Genomic DNA, 9,287 nt, shown 5'->3' with positions numbered 1-9,287 from the left:
TTACGGAATAAAAAAAAAAAAAAATTCTGGTAGCCTGGAAAAACCGTTGTTACAACGTGTGTGTACGTAGGTTAGAGTGGGCATACAAAGTAGATATATATAAACAGAGCGACCCATTTTCGTCCTAAATAAATGGGGCGACTTTTAGTTTTCAAGCGCAAATATTGTCGCATCAATTAAAGTGTCCATAGTAGGCGGCGTTGTGTTTGGAACACAAGCGGCGCCACCGTCCTCTCGAACGGTAATTTCTTTTTCTCTCTTTTTTCTCCCCCTCTCCCCTCACCTCTCCGCCACTTCCTCAATTCTCGACTTTTTTGCTCGAAAGGAAGTAGAATCGTGTCGCGCGAGAAAAATACACGAGACTACCGTGTTCCAGTGAGATAAAAGAAAAATATTCTCGATACGTATTAATTCAGAAAGATCTTTGCTTCCATCGCTGATATATTTGTCACGTATATATTAATCCAAAACAAATAATATATCTGTCTAAATCTCCATACATCAAACTTCGAAGGTGTTCTTCTAAAGAAACTTTTTCTCATCGATACGCGTACCCGTAATTATAATTCGTGATAGTTAAATTTATAAATATGACTTCGTATTCGAGTTATTCAAGATAATAATGTACAAGCTAATGTACTATGGATAATTTCGAAAATATATTTCACTCTCCTTGACTATTGTAACTCGATAAGTGAGAATAATTTTTACGACTTAGAATATTCGAATTGTACAGTTGTTCTCGCCATTGTGTAGCGCGTATATAGATGTCAGGACCGTCAACGAAGGAGACTTCTTTCCACCAATGACTATTCGATAAACGAAAAAAAAAAAAAAAATTAATTACAGAAAAATATTCCTATAAATTTACCAAAAAAAAAAAAAAAAAAAAAAAAATAATTACAAAAAAAAATTCCTAAAAAATTACCAAAAAAAAAAAAAAAAAAAAAGAAAAATTCGTGCATATTTGTCGTGCAAAACGTGTAATGGATAAGTAGAATTTCTCGCGTTCGACGAATAAATAAGGAAAACACGTGTACTAGGTCTCGTTTTGAAAACGAGCGAAATCTGTTTCTCGTTTGAGAAAGGTTCCTCGAATTTCATCGAGGCTGCTTCACCACCTTCCCCATCCTGCTGCTTTTACGTGTGTACACATCCACTTTTCCGGGACTTCCGACGGAAAGGACATCCCTTAATTGGCTTAATGGACTCTCCAAAAGTCACGACAGTTTGGATCGCTTCCTCCTCCTCCTCCTCTTTCGTCTCTCTTTCTCTTTCGTCGACGAAACGAATTTTCTCGATCGGATCGAGATTGAGAAAGATCGCTGTGAATTTATTGAATTGAGAAAATTTAATAAGCAGATGTTGCATCGAGCTCAAGTTCGTCCGAGTGAAGAGAAGGAAAATTAAGATGCGGAGAACGGAAGGAGGAGCAGAGAGAGAGAGGCAATAAAGAAATCTGTCAACGAGCCATCCATTCTCGAAAAGTCACAGCTCTCGAAGGAAAATGTTCAAAGGATACCGGCATGGATTATCTGATCGTTCCCTCGAGTCGAAAGTTGTATTTCGTTTATTCAAATTTCTAGTGAAACGTAGAAAGACTCTACTCTAATATTCTTCTTGCTCTAATATTCACAGGAATATGGTGGAACGGGTTCGAAAAATTTATTTTCACGTCTAAATCCGTTGAAAAAATTAGATAACATTTATTCGTAATTATTATAATCCGCTTTTCGTATAATCTCGTTTGCCAGTTATTTTCGATTATTATTATGTTTTGAACGATAACTAAGTAACTTTAATAATAATAAATAAATAATAAATTATTTAATAATAAGTTATCTAAGTAACTTTATTCGATTGTTAAATTTTTCCCATCATTGGTTGAAAAATTATTTTAATTAAAATTAAAAATTAAAAATTAAAAATAAATTAATTATTAATAATATAAATTAAAAATTAATTAAAAATTAAAAATAAAGTTACTTTAAGTAATTGCTTATTAAAATATTCGAGTAACATTTATTTTAATAATTATGATAATTTTCATAAAATATCGACCATTTGCCACTGCAATTATTTGCAATTTATTATTATGTTTTGAACGATAAATTATCGAAGTAATTTTATCCAATTATTAAAGTTTACCCATCACTGGTCGAAAGATTAATTAAAAATGTCGAATAAAATTACTTTAAATAATCACTTATTAAAATATTCGAATAACATTTATTTATAATTATTATATTCGCTTCGTTTGCGATTATTATTATGTTCTGAACAATAAATTATCGAAATAACTTCGACTATTAAATTTTTCCATCACTGGTTAAAAATTTCCAAAACAAAGTTATTTCAAATAACATTTATTCATATATCCGTTTTTCGTATAACCTCATTTATCACTACAATTATTATTACATTTTCCACGATAAATTATCCAAGTAATTATTAAATTTTTCTCTATCTAATTTTTCTCGTGTATCCACGAATCGAAATTTTTGTAATAACGATTCCGATTTTTATTGTTTTAAGAAAACTTTCTACGCGATATAAAAGTGTATTAAAGTGATTATAATAGTGGAATTGCAGATCGTAATCGTTAGATTATCGTTCGTTCGAAAGAAGAGTAGCGGAGCAACGCTTAAATTTCGAATATTTCTCGGCCGCGTAATGGCCGCTTGCCAAGCGGTGGTATCGTGATCTCTAAATTCAAGCCGGAGGGGCCAAGCAGAGGGGTAAGGAGTGTAGCTAAGTCCACTGCCGGATTTACGAGCACAGCCATTACGAGAGTCGCGTGGCTCGCTCCCAACTTTATCTTCGTCGCTCCACCGCCCGTCCATTTTATACGTCGAAGCCTTTGGCAGAAACGCGATAATCTATAGACAACTCGCCTCGCCTCGTTTCGCCTTCGGGCTACTTGATTCGTTTTCGAAATTCAACGCCTCGAGTCGAGGCTACAACTATACCATCTATTTTTCGTCGTTTCCATTCGAAATTTTTGAGTACTCGTCCATTAGATTTGACGGTTGATAGTTACGAATAAAGTTACTTCGATAATTTGTCGTTCAAAACAGTGACGGTAATCGGGAATGATCGTAGTGGTAAATGAGGTTATGTACGAAAAGCGGATCGGATTGTAATATAATAATTATTCGAATAAGTGTTATTTAAAGTGACTTCGTTCGAATTATTTTTAATCAGTTACTTTTTCGATCAAGTTTGAATGTAAACGAAAGAAGAAAGATTCGAAAATTGACGATCAATTTTTTCGAAACGAGAAAGACGAAGGGAAGGACTGGTCGAGTGAGGTTATATTATATATAGAAGCGGATCGATTACAATAGCTACGAATAAATATTATTCTTTATCTCTTTGTTCGAAATTTTTAACTGGTTACTTTTTCAACGGGTTAATAGCCAACTCTAGTCTCTCGTGAGAAAAATCTCTGGAAATACTTCTTTTCCATTCGTTCCAAGCTTCTCGAATGCTTGTTTAGAACAATGATGGGGAAAATTTAACGGTTACTTCGATAAAGTTATTTTAGTTTACTTGAAGTTATTTCAAAATAAAGTTACTTTAATTTATTTGTCGAAAATAATAACGATTTGAAATAACTGTAATGGCAAAGTTCGAAAATCACGCGAAAATTAATTAACAGTTAGAAATAAATGTTATTCGAGCGTTTTAACAAGTGATTGCTTAAAATAAATTTTAACTAATTACTTTTTCAACGAATTAAAACGATCAATTCTGTCCGAGGTCGAATTGGATTAAAATTGCTTATTCCTAGTGAGAAAAGTTCTCTACATTTTTTTAATAATTTTTAACAATTGAAGTTACGATAATTTATCGTTTAAAATATAATAATAATCAGAAATAATTGTAATGGCAAGGTTGTACGAAAAGCGTCAATCGATTATAATAGCATAATTTTATTCGAATTATTTTTAACTTAATTAAAAATTGTCCAATCTTTGTGTTAATGTCCAATTCTGCACAAGTCTGAAAAAGAAGAGAATTTATTATAAAAGAGAGAATTCGAAATTCGGATTAATTGTAATAATATAACTACGAATAAATTATTCGAACGTTTTAAACCAACTTTATTCGAATTATTTTTTCAATTAATCACTATTTTTTAATTCTGCCAACGAAAGAAGTATTCCGTTCGAGGATTCGAATAATCGACCGTCAGTTTTTTTCGAAACTGGAGGAAGACAAAGGAGGAAGAAGGGGAACTGGTTCGAATCGAGTCGTTGCAATTTTTTTTTCAAAACTTCCTTCTTGGAGAGAAGAGCGAGGTACCCTCTTCGGCTCACCCCGAATCCAGGCTTTATTTTGAACGTGGATAACGAACGATATAAGGAGACGATTTACGCTTCGTGAAGAAGAAGTCTCTGTGCCCCATAAACCATTCGAACGAATCGAAACGGGCCGGTAACGGTTTTACCTGCGCACCAGTTTTCCACCATTGGGCCTGACCTACCCTCCTCGTCGATCACCTCGTCGATATTTGGGCCACCGCTTCTTTTTCCACGCGATATCGTTCAACGACTTTCCTACCTGCCTATCCTATCCTTCTATCCTCTTCTGTCTTCCCTTTCTTTTTTTTTTTTCTTCTTTTCTTCTCCCTCTAACTTCGAACGGGGACGAGAAAAACTCGATCCAGATATAACGGGTGGTGCACGAAGAGCGACGGAGTTAATCTTGCTCGAGTAGTCGTGATAAATATTACGAGAATTATATTGCATTGCTAGAAAGGAAAGTAATTTCGTTTTAGCGACACTCGTGTCGCTAGTCGAACGTTTAGCCAGCCAACTTCATTCTAGAGTAGAAATTATTACGTTGCTCGGAAAGTAATTTCGTTTTTTCGCACGAGCGTCGCTAGTCGAACGTTTATCCAGCCAACTTCGTTCTAAACCGTTATTACGTATTTCGAGAGCATTCGCATTTCGTCGGTTTATTTATAAGAAAAATTTGTTCGATTCCGTCCGTGATTGTGTTTTTCGCGTGTGATAACAAAGATGAACAAGACCAAAAGGAGCATTTTCGACGTATTTTACTTTTTTATTATCGAAAAGGTAAGAATAGTGTTTAGACAAGAAAAGTTACGTAAAGTTTATGGAAAAAGTATTAACGGTTACACCAGTGCCAAAACTGGTTTTCAAAATTTCGTTTCGACAATTTTGACGTTAAAGATGTGCTAAGATGCGTTCTGGGAGACTAATCGAAGTTGATGAAGACAAAGTAAAGGTATTGATCGAAATCGACGGATAATAACTCGAAAAATTGTTGCGAGATTGAATTTATCGAATTCGACCGTTTACGATCACGTGAAACGACTTGGTGTTTCGTTGCTGTATAAAAAAACAAGATTATTTTCCGAACAACCGATACAAACGAGGTTAATAACAAAAATTTTTAAATAAAAATCGAGATATATTCTCGATTCAACGAGAATAACTTATATTCACACCGATTGTACTGTGTGTAATAGGCTCTTACCTTCTCCTCGTTTCTAGCGCACACCGTGTATAAAGGTTTCGTGCATGGGTGCGCATAACTCGCGTTTCAGAGATCGCTTTTTAAGTCGGGCTGCCTTTCTCTCTCTCTCTCTCTCTCTCTCTTAAAATCATTTCGGAGTTGGAATCAAGGTTTAATGCCATTTCAGGGCGAGGCTACCGTGTGTTGTACCGTGAACAATGATGCCTCACAATGATCCCTCCCCCCTTTCGACCCGAATTTCATCCCTTGACGAATTTCCGTCACGAGTGGCATCTACCTGCGCATCTACTCGAAATTTCGTTTTCGTCTCTTCGATCGAGGATGAGAGGAGGACAAAAAAAAAAAAAAAGAGAAAAGGAACGGTCTTCTTGAAACGACTTCGGATCGTGGGATACGTAATCAGAGTTAACGATGAAACATATTCATTTTTTACACGTCCGAACATACTTTAAACGTGTTGCACGTCAAAACGTCCAATACGCGGATTTGAATGAACGCATCGCATTCGATTGACGCGAACGAGGAAATTTGCATGAAAAAAGAAGAAGAAAAGGAGAAAGATCGAATACGTCGTATATACGTGTATATATTTCTCACGACACGTGTGCTTCCCTCAAAAACTCTAAACCCCTTAAATATTACGGCATTCTTTTTTAACGATAAGTGAGCATTAAGGGGTATAATTTTTGAAAGGTAAGGGAAAGAGGAGAGAGGAGGCCCGATATTGACACGTGTTTAACGCGTTTTCAACGGAAACGATCGGTTTCGCGCGCGTAATCACAGGGGTCTACACTTTGATTTACATGCGCAAAAAAAAAAAAAAAAAAAAAAAGAAAAAGAAAGAAAGAAAGAAGAAAAGCTTCTTTCGGGGGATCTCCGTTTCGTCCCGATTCGTTCTCGAAGGGAACGTCGCGATTACCGTGTCCAATGATTCTCCACGAGAGAAAGAGAGAGAGAAAAAGAAATTCGCGAAATCCACGCTATTCCATTTATTCGAGATTAAGCGGGGAACAAATTACACGCGAGGAAAGGAGGAGGGAGTTTCGAATATTCTCGAGACGAGTGCGCACACGTGAATACATTGTCGGTCGGTCGGTGGAATTCGATGGGTAGGTAAACTGCTACTACTCCCCTCGAGTATGCAAATGCTTTTGGCAACGTTGTTGTTCGAAGGTAGGAAGAAATGGTTGGTAAAAAAGAAAAGAAAGAAACTGATCACCGCGTAATTATGCATCATACCTGTACGAATATTTTTCTTCCCCTATCCAGGAGCGTTGACGTAGTTTTAAAAAGAGGGGGGCAGGGAGGGGGGTCGCGAGAATGGTCGTGTCATGCGCTACGATCGAGGGAAGTTCAGCTGTTGAGCGGAACACCGTTATGACCAATTCTTTTTTTTATCGCAATTTTTTCGTTTCTCTCTTTCAATCGAATATGTTATATTTATATTTATATTATATTTATATATATATTTTATATTTATATTTATATTTATATTTACATGGGAATAACGTAGGATTTTTTCATAGAAGAAAATTTCTGAGAAAAAAAAAAAAATACCGGATACGAGAAATCTCGTATAAACTTATCTCTCGATCTTTTTTTTTTTTTTTTTTTTTCGAAGATCCGTATATACATATATATAATCAAAGGTTCGAAAATGAAAAGTGGTCGGGAAGAAAGACTTTCATTTTCACGTCAAGTTTCCTCAAAGCAGGTAATCGAGTTTTTTTTTTTTTTTAACAAGATACTCGTGACAAGAGAGAACGGAAGAGAGACTGTTGCATGTAAGAACGGATCTTCGAAATTGTCGGCGGTCCTTTGATTCTTCCCATCCGAGATTTCAAGTTCTTCGATTGACCCGCTTCCGGAGTTCTCAACTGTCAGAAATAGATGCTCGTTCGAATGTCTTTTCAAAATTTACATCGGTCAAAACTCGCGTTAGTTGTCGTATCGTTTTACAATTTTTTCAAATAATAAATAAAAAGAAAAGATTTGAAAGATTGGAAGATCGCGCAAAATTATAAATAATCTATAAGATTATAAATAATCTTAATTTGTAATATCGTCAATAATAATCAAAACTTTCATAAGTTATCGTATTATGAATATAATTTTTTCAAACAGATAAAAAAAAAAGAAAGAAAGATTTGAAAGAAATATCACAAGATTATAAAATATAATATCATCAACAATAGTCAAGATTCGCATAAATTGTCGTATCGTGAATACAATTTTTTCAAATAAAAAAAAAAAAAAAAAAGAAAGAAAGATTTGAAAGAAAGATCGCACAAAATTATAAAATAATCTTAAAAACTTATAATATCAACACGTCAATTGTATCGTGAATACAATTTCAAATAAAAAAGAAAGAAAGAAAAATTTGAAAGAAAGATGGCACGAGATCGTAAAATAATTTTAAAACTCGTAATATTGTCGACGACACTGTTAATTATCGGCCCATGTAAAATTGCGCAGGATCGAGGCGCGCGTGGTTGCCACCTCCTTTTTTTTAAACGCGCAACTCGATCGTCATGTTTCGGGAAGGAAAGTCGACCTCGATTACTCGCGGTACAATCACGAAGGAAGCGACGCGGCGGGAAGGATGACCAGCAGCGGATGGAAGAAGCCGCGGGCACGCCTTCCGAAATTGTATGCGAAGAGAAAAAAAAAAAAAAAAAATAATGCGATGTTGTACGGAGGAAGGAAGAAAAAGACTTGGCTTGCAACGTTTGGTCAATTGATAATTACTCTGGAGGGGGGATTCGATAATTAATCTCTCGAGATTTCGTGGGGCCGAGACGCGTGGCTCTCCGCGTTCCTTCTTTACTTATTTATCCCATTACATGGTACCGTAAGTCGTTTCATTAACGGGTTTCAATAAGATATTGTTGGTCGGTTAATTTATGCAGAAAATTATCCGTAACGAAGGGACGGTGATCACTCCTGTTACTCGTATAATATATATTGATTCGATATATATTTTCGTTATATTTCTCTCTTTCCTCGTTATTTATCGATATATTTTTTAATTCTTTTTTTTTTAATCGTCGTCCTCGAGAATAAATGGAATAAAATCAAATGCGTGGCGAATTATCGAGCTCGTAATTATCGATCTAATGAAATTCTCTTAACGAACGTCGATTAATCCTCGTAAATACTTACGCATAATTAACGTTATTATTATAATCGATCGAAGTAGCGGTGTTACGTGCTAGAAATTAAAATATACAACTGCAAAATATACATCTGCCCCGTTATTATTACAATCTTATTTAATAATAACTTTAATAAACGAATAACTGATAATAATCGTGCAAATGATAAAACTCCTCTTTTTTTTTTTCTACCAATTTTCGTAAACGTACGCTTTTTATCATTCTTAATACTTTTATGTCGTGGCGCTCGTAATATTCCTGCGGTAAATGAAATTCATCGTGCAAAAAAAAAAAAAAAAAGAAAAGAAAAGAAAAAAGAAAATAAGGAAAGAGATACAATTTGCAACATAACTTTTTCAAGCCGTGAAAGTACAAGACCTGAATTTTACCATAATTGTAGGACGTGAAGAGAGAGAGAGAGAGGACTTAGGATAAATTTTTACGAGATACACTTCCCCGAACGGATACATCAGATAACTTCATTTCCTGGATCCAATTAAGAATCGAGCGTTATACATTTTTTTTTAAGACGAGACATATGCTCCAAAAGCGAGACATTAATTCGTGTAATTTCTCGTGGCGCGTCTATTATTGGGTTAATAATAATGTTACGTACACGGATGT

At 35.0% G+C, this 9,287-nt stretch overlaps 1 long non-coding RNA gene across 1 annotated transcript in view; it reads right to left on the bottom strand.

Annotated features, from left to right (window-relative positions):
* The window catches only part of LOC116185216, a 4,524-nt gene extending 4,408 nt beyond the window's left edge, over nt 1–116 (bottom strand). Inside the window, exon 1 of the long non-coding RNA XR_004150016.1 lies at nt 106–116. This is a non-coding gene — a long non-coding RNA (uncharacterized LOC116185216). The remainder of the gene's footprint in view (nt 1–105) is intronic.
* Between the last annotated feature and the right edge of the window lie 9,171 nt (nt 117–9,287).

This window comes from Apis dorsata, unplaced genomic scaffold (genome assembly GCF_000469605.1).
Source record: "Apis dorsata unplaced genomic scaffold, Apis dorsata 1.3 scaffold_129, whole genome shotgun sequence".
Lineage (NCBI taxonomy): Eukaryota > Metazoa > Arthropoda > Insecta > Hymenoptera > Apidae > Apis > Apis dorsata.
This window is presented reverse-complemented; position numbering and strand designations above follow the sequence as displayed.